Source organism: Carassius gibelio, chromosome A2 (genome assembly GCF_023724105.1).
Source record: "Carassius gibelio isolate Cgi1373 ecotype wild population from Czech Republic chromosome A2, carGib1.2-hapl.c, whole genome shotgun sequence".
Taxonomy (NCBI): domain Eukaryota; kingdom Metazoa; phylum Chordata; class Actinopteri; order Cypriniformes; family Cyprinidae; genus Carassius; species Carassius gibelio.
Window position 1 is genome coordinate 27,086,329 of NC_068372.1, and position 7,822 is coordinate 27,094,150.

General features: G+C 34.8%; 1 long non-coding RNA gene across 1 annotated transcript; it reads right to left on the reverse strand.

Annotated features, from left to right (window-relative positions):
- Nucleotides 1-1,396: 1,396 nt before the first annotated feature.
- LOC127935794 (uncharacterized) lies at nucleotides 1,397-2,986 on the reverse strand. Its single transcript, XR_008148165.1, has 2 exons — nucleotides 2,899-2,986; nucleotides 1,397-1,948 (listed from the first exon to the last, which is right to left on the reverse strand). It is a non-coding gene; the product is annotated as an uncharacterized LOC127935794 (long non-coding RNA).
- Between the last annotated feature and the right edge of the window lie 4,836 nt (nucleotides 2,987-7,822).

A 7,822-nucleotide genomic window follows, 5' to 3' on the forward strand; every position in this document is an offset into this window, starting at 1 on the left:
CACAGTGGCCTCCATAATCCTTAAATGGAAGACGTTTAGGACGACTGCTGCAGGGACAGGACGACTGGTTGCAATTAAGGGAAAGATGAATGCGGCCAAGTACAGGGTTATCCTGGACGAAAACCTTCTCCAGAGTGCTCAGGACATCAGACCGGGCCGAAGGTTCACCTTCCAACAAGACAATGACCCGAAGCACACAGCTAAAATAATGAAGGAGTGGCTTCACAACTCCATGACTGTTCTTGACTGGCCCAGCCATAGCCCTGACTTAAACCCAATTGAGCATCTCTGGAGAGACCTGAAAACGGCTGTCCACCAGTGTTTACCAGATCAAAAGGTTGCTTCAAATACTGAGCAAAGGGTCTGAATACTTAGGACCATGTGATATTTCAGTTGTTATTTTTTAATAAATTAGCAAAAATGTCAACAATTCTGTGTTTTTCTGTCAATATGGGGTTCTGTGTGTACATTAATGAGGAAAAAAAAAATAACCTAAATGATTTAAGCAAATGGCTGCAATATAACAGAGGGAAAAATTTAATGGGGTCTGAATACTTTCCGTACCCACTATATATATTTATATATTGTATATGTTTAATTGTAATTTATTCCTGTGAATTTTCAGCATCATTACTCGAATCTTCAGTGTCACACATTATATGCTGATTTGTTATCAGTTGTGCTGTTCTTTCTATTTATTTGATTTGATTTGAATTTTATTTTGTTCTTTTTTTTACATAAGAATAATAATGTTTTATTCAGTAAAGATATGTTATGAAAAAGTGACTATTTCTATTTGGAATAAATGCTGTTCATTTATTTGTATTTCTTTGACTTTTTATTCTTCTTTCACAGCAGTGTCACTGGGGCTCGTACCCCAGTCAAAAGGGTCTAGCAATGCCCCTGATTCAGAGGCTCTTGCTTCGTGCAAGTGGACCAAATTTTAGACAGATATCTTATATTGTTTTGGCTTCAGTAAAGGAGAGACATATAAAAGAGATGAAAAACATGTTGAATTTGTTAAATTTATAGTTGCTCATGCATTGACTCTCTTGTCTTTTTTTCTTTTCTTATTGTTATTGGATATATATTTCTGTACTTCACAAACCATAATCATTTTCACACTACATGCTACATACTATTTCTACCAAGTGCTTAGCAGTGCATATACTCTGCTTCCAGAGCTTTTCAGTATAATAATGTTGTGGAAAAGAAAAACTGAAATGGATTGTATTGTCATTTGGCTATTGATCAGAAGCAAGTAAATTTGCCAAATAATAAAACATAACTGTCTTTTATGATTTTGAAGTGTATTTCAGGATCAATTCCTAGGTCAATGCCAAAACAAATCTGTTGATAATTTCTCATGCCTGTAAAAAAAAAAAACACACATTCATACTCTTCTTTGGTTCTTTTTATTTTGATAACATTTTTTTAACAAAAAGTTTACAAAGTTCTTTACAGTAGACATATGGAAGAAGAAAAATAAAATCTTCACAATGTTTTTCTGTATGCTTTCTGTATGATGAATGGAAATTAAAAATGTATCCTACTAATAAACCACAGAGATGATTTAACTAACTGTGATAGTGTTTTCTTTTTGTGCATTTTGCTTCTCCATGTTAATTCTTTTCCTTTCTTCTTCCTCTTTAAATCTGTTCTCGCTGTTGATTTTCTTCTTCTCTTCTTCCCTCAATCTCTGAACATTTATTTCATTTTGAGCTTTATTGTATTGTTCCTGGAGTGCTTGTTTTTCGGCTTGGATACTGCATCGTTCCTCCGCTGCTCTTTGCTCCTGTCTCGCTCTCTGTAATTCTGTTTCTAGTTGTAATCTTTGAAATTGTCCCTCCATTCTCCTTTTTCCATCCTCGGCACCTTCAGCCCTTTTACGTTCTCTATCTTCACCAGAGTAATCATTTCCCATTTTATGTGTTTTGAAGATGGAAAGCTGTTATGCCAGGAGAGAGAGAAACATTTGTTCAATAAAGTATTAGAAATCCACAAAGTACATTCAAACATATTGATAAAAACACACACATACTGTTAAATAAGGAATGTAGATATGTACTCCGACGACATATCTCAAATTTGGCCAAGATTTGCATTGTTCATGGAAGCCCTCTGTGAATTTCTTACTTTAAAATCCCCATGAAATGAAAATGACTGTTTTGTTTTTAGTAGAAATACTGTTTTCATTTAAATTATTTTTTAATTCTAATATAACTGTTCTGAAGAAAGAAAACTGTGCCATATAAGGCATTTATTTCTGAGGTCTTTTAAAAGTGCATGTTTTACTGTTCTACATCTGTCATAAAAGTGAGCGTGTAATCTGAGATTGCCTCTGCAGTATTTTGAATATGAATATATTATAATTATTATTTATCATAAATGCACGAATTTCCATTATCAGATTGATTCATTCCAGCATTTTCACAATCGTAATTTGAATGTTATTTTTTTCTTCTCCTCAGGGTATAGAAAATCAATAGCTCGTTGGACTACTTTTTACAGTAAGAGATGTTTAAAAGATTTGTTCACTTAAATCTGTTATCATACAATAATCCAACCACTAAATACTAACGTATAGTATGTATTTATCATAAGGTAGGCAATATAAGTTTGCTATTTTATTATGAATGTTTCTTTCTTCAGGTTTTGCTTCTGCTTTCCATATCCTAAAGGAGTTGTTGAAGCTTGTGTTATGAAAAATTGGTTATATGCTAAACATCTATACAGGTGTTTTGTTCTAAAAGTAGAAGCAGCCATGCTTAATTCTTATTACTTATTATAATATCATTATTACAGTTGTCAAAAATGTGATCTGTGGATCTAGAAGTACGGTTCAAACAGTCATCAGAAACTCATTTCTAAAAGTAAAAAAAAAAAGAAAAAACATACCGGTTTATTCTTGATACTTCAGTAGGTTTCGTGTCTCGGCTCATCCAAATCTCAGATACAGCTGGTGTGTGAGTGTGTGTGTGAGTCTATAATCTTCCAGACCAAGGCACTTTTATACAGTGCTGAGGTCAGGCAAGGCTGTGATTTGACACATCTGTCACTGATCGGCCAATAAGATCACAGTGTTGTGGAGGAGGAGTGAGAGGTTGGTTACATTCACTTTCAGATCAATATTGTATTCTTTATTTTAGGTGTGTTAACTTCTAATTTTTGTATTTGCTAAAATATATAATATATATATATATATATATATATATATATATATATATATATATATATATATACTTAAACGGAAGTGTTAAGCACTATGTTGTTGTTACAGAGACTCTATAATAAGTATAATGCTTTTTTAGAGAAAATGCATTGAGGGAACACAACAAAGGGAATAGTTTTTTTCAGGAGATAAAAGTGTAGAAGGGTCCCATGATCATTATATAGGTTTTATTTTTTATTTTTTTTATTTTTATACTAACTTGAATTTCTTCACCTCCCAGTGGCATAAGCTCCACCTACTTTAAGTCTTCGGGTTGCAGGATAAGTAAACTTGGAGAAGTAGCTCCGGCTAGAATGTTCTTCCACGGGATGCATGGAGTTCTGTTTATTAACCGCTAGAGCGCCATAGTGTTGCATATGTTGAAGTGTTGAAAAAAATACCCACTAGAGGGCGCCAGTTCCCTTAAGCGACTGAAAAAGTCCTTTTGAAAAATCCATTGAGTTTAACAATATGAAATACATGCAAGTCATCCATAAATGTATAAAAAAAAAGATGCCCAAACACAAGACCTCCATAAATGTAAAAAAAAAATAGTTATGAAACATTCTCCGTCTGATAGATAAACGAATGAGAAAAAAATATTAATCAACAGTAACACCAAAAGTGTAGTTGATATACTAATAGTTTTAGTTAATATTTAGAATTATATATATATATTTTTCTGTTTTAATTTTATTTAAAGTACATATATTTTACTACAGTAACTATGTATCTTTGTTTATTTGTTATTTATTAATTAATTTACTTGTTTAAGTTTTAGTTAACTATAATAACCCCCCCAGCAATACTAGCAAATTATGAAGTAATGAAATATATATTAAGTTATAAATATATAAGTCCCAAAAGCTAGATTCCTTTCAGAAAGCCACCATCCAGAAAAAAAGGGCTGGGTTCAAAGGATAATAATAATAATAATAATAATAATAATAATTATAATAATAATAACAATAATAATAATCTTTTTTTAAATATGTATTTATTCATTTATTTATTATTATTAATATTATTAGTAGTGTTTTATAACTGAATAACATTGTTAATTAAAGGCACATTAACAGATTGAGACAGAAGAGAGAGAGAGAGAGAGAGAGAGAGAGAGAATATACTTCACAGGGTGGGTCTCCATGTTGTCAGTAGCAGATTTACAAATATAAATATCATATATATTTTTGTCAGGTAGAAAGCCAAGAGTGTGTGTCTAATTAATTATAGTGAGGATACACCCTCATGAGTCATTGCCTCTCCCTCCCTCTAAAACACACACACACACAGAGGACTGCTTTATAGCTCATCTTGCTTCCATTAGGACAATTACAGTGTGATGCGTATGAACTAGAACATGCTGTTCTGTTACTGAGCTTTCTGCTTACTCGACAAAAACACTGCTGAATTATGACTTGAGGGCAGACATATCGACATGATAGTGTCCCGACCTAATGTTTCTGAATGGCAGTCACTGCAGGACCAATAATCATTTTAGAGGAGTAATTTGCATACGATATAACATAAACTAGATGGTCTCCTCATGAATAGAGATAGATAGATAGATAGATAGATAGATAGATAGATAGATAGATAGATAGATAGATAGATAGATAGATAGATAGATAGATAGATAGATAGATAGATAGATAGATAGATAGATAGATAGATAGATTTTTTTTTCAGACAGTGAGGGTGTGGGATAGTGAGTCCTGTCATATCTGGTTTATAGTGTACTATTCAGTGCATGAATCAGCACTAGTGTGTATCCCATAGCCGCGGGCGAGTCACCGCAGGTTAATTGTACAAAGTGTTGCACTGAGATGTATTATAAGAATTTCAGGATGTTAATGGAGAATGCCAGCAGCATGTAGGTTGTCAGGATTCTAGGTAAAGGTTTAGCTTTCCTGATAAAATAAAACAAGTCTCTTTTATAAGGCCAATGTTTGATTTAGATGACAGAACATCAAAGCGTATCATCATGGAAGATCTCGTATGAAAACAAGGAGATACTTTAGTTTATGCATTGCAGCTCTGACAGCTTCTATTGGTACAAACTCTTGACTAGTCAGGGTAGTGCCATATTTAATTTTGTAATGAATGAAAATACTTGGAATTAGTGCTCTGCATTTATCCCATCCAGGTGAACACACACACACCAAGAACACACACAACCGGAGTAGTGGGCAGCTATTTTTTTGCTGCGGCACTCTGGGAGCAGTTGGGGGTTCAGTGCCTTGCTTAAGGGCACCTCAGTCGTGTTACTGAAGGTGGGAGAGAGTGCTGTACATTCACTCCCCCACCCCACCTACAATCCCGGCTGGTACGAGACTCGAACCTGCAACCTTTGGGTCAAGATTTCCCACCTCTAGCACTCAAACACCCACTCAATCTTCTGTTCCCACAGACTTGGGGCCTATGATCACTAAATAAGGCATTTCTTTTAAGGCCACTTAACTGGTTTCTTGTGTTGTATAAGGCGAGCCCAGACTGGAACCACATTTATTATTACAGTGGATGTTCTAAAGTCTAGAATAATAACAGAACAAGAGAATGTCTCAAGCTTTAGGTATGTACGTTTGTAAATCTACTTCTAGGAACAACTCCAGTACAAAACAATTGCTACAATAAAGGAATGTGCTTCTAAGAAAAGTACAAAACGCCCCCTTTAAACAAGTCTGATCAAGTGTGTGGCTGTACAGATGTATGTCTTTAATGGACTGACTGGATTCAAAGATGTATCCAAACACTCAACAATTGGTCTAACACAAATCTGTATATTGTGCTGAATTGTTCTCATTGTCCCTGGTGGTTGTATGAACCCAGCTGGAATCTCAAAATTCTAATACACTCATTGAAGAGAGGACTTATTTGTGTGTGTGTGTGTGTGTGTGTGTGCCTGTCTGTCTGTGACACATGCAGGCAAATAAGCACATGGACCTGTGAAGATCATTAATGCAGTAACTTTATAACACATTTCAATTTGGCATACTCTCTCTTTCTCGATTTGACTGATTGTTATTTACTTCTTTTATTACTCTGATAACAAAAGTTCTTTTCACAGACATCCGCAAAACCACAAAGAAACAAACCACAAACCTGCAGAGCCCTGAACAGGACAAAGACAATGCCAGGCCCACACAACAAGATAAAATGATGATGCAACATTTATAATGTCATCAATTTTGCAATGTTGTTCCATTATAAAGAACATTTCTCAATCATCCATATGTGTAACAGAACTATAAATTCTCACATTCAGTCATGCACCCTGGCTGAGCATTTACCTCTTGTGTCTTGTACTTCTGTACTTCTTGATATGAGGGCTCATGGGGAAAATAGCACACTGACACTATAAAACTACTGAGGAAACTTCTTGTCAACAAATTCAGCCTTCAGCCGATTCAGCCTACAGTCATTTGACTAACTCACATATATGTGTGTGTGTGTGTGTGTGTGTGTGTGTGTGTGTGTTTTTTTTTACTGTACTATTGGGTCATTTGATCAATATTATTGTGTTTGCTCTGAAATGGCTCTGAAAGAACATATTTTACTGAAACATTGTAATGTATGAATGCCACATGGAGACTTTGGAGAATACAGAGGATTTTTGTGTGATATTACAAATGAATCTTGAACTGACTCAGTTAAATGGATTGTTTGCAAAAATGTTGTTAAATATTTAGTGTCACAGCTTGTTCTTCACACATTTCACTACTTCCTATATCTTATATTTCTACTGCCTTTTCAAATTATGATGTGCCAAAACAACTTTGACTCAAACTTGAACTCAAAATCACACTTAATAGGCCTATAGTTGGTGTGTATAGTTTGTGTGAATTTGTTTAACTCTTTTAGGGCATAGGCTTACTGGTTATTGGGTTTAATTTTACATTTATTTAAGATTGTCATTTAGTCTGTATGATTTTGCATTTTAGTTTGTATCTATTTGTTTTTGTTGTGCATTTGTGATGTCTTCCTGTTACTATGCAGTCATTTCCATGAATTACCATGAGAATAATCTCTGTTATTTTGAGTAAGTTACCAAATACTATCTTTGACAGAATAAAAGGAGCATGTGTGCTAGCCTGAGCCTAACCTGTAATCACAGAAAATATGAGTCACCAGTGTACACACTCTCCTCTCTGTGTGTAAGTGCATGTTAGTGAGTGTATGTGTGTGTGTGTGTGTGTGTGTGTGTGTGCGTATTATCCAATTCACATAGCCTTGATAAGGGGGGAAATTATGACTGTAAACAGACTGACATGCCTCGATTACGAGGTAAAAAAATTATGGGTTTGAAGATAACAGAGTAAGTGTTCATGTTTCCAGGATATTTAAATTGAGTAATCCTGACCACAGTGTTTTTATGTGTGAAAAAAAAAAAAAACATATGTGCAAACACCTCTACTTCCTCATTTACAATGAAATGTGCATGACTATATACCTAACCAGAAATAGAGCCAAGTACAACCCACCAATCAGCACACAGTGAGACACAGCGATAACCAATCCCCAACCAGAACGGCAGACGAACGCGCCCATTGGGTGGAGTTGATGCGGTAGGCGGGGCACTAGCCGGTCGCTTCTGATTTGTCCGCTGGTGAC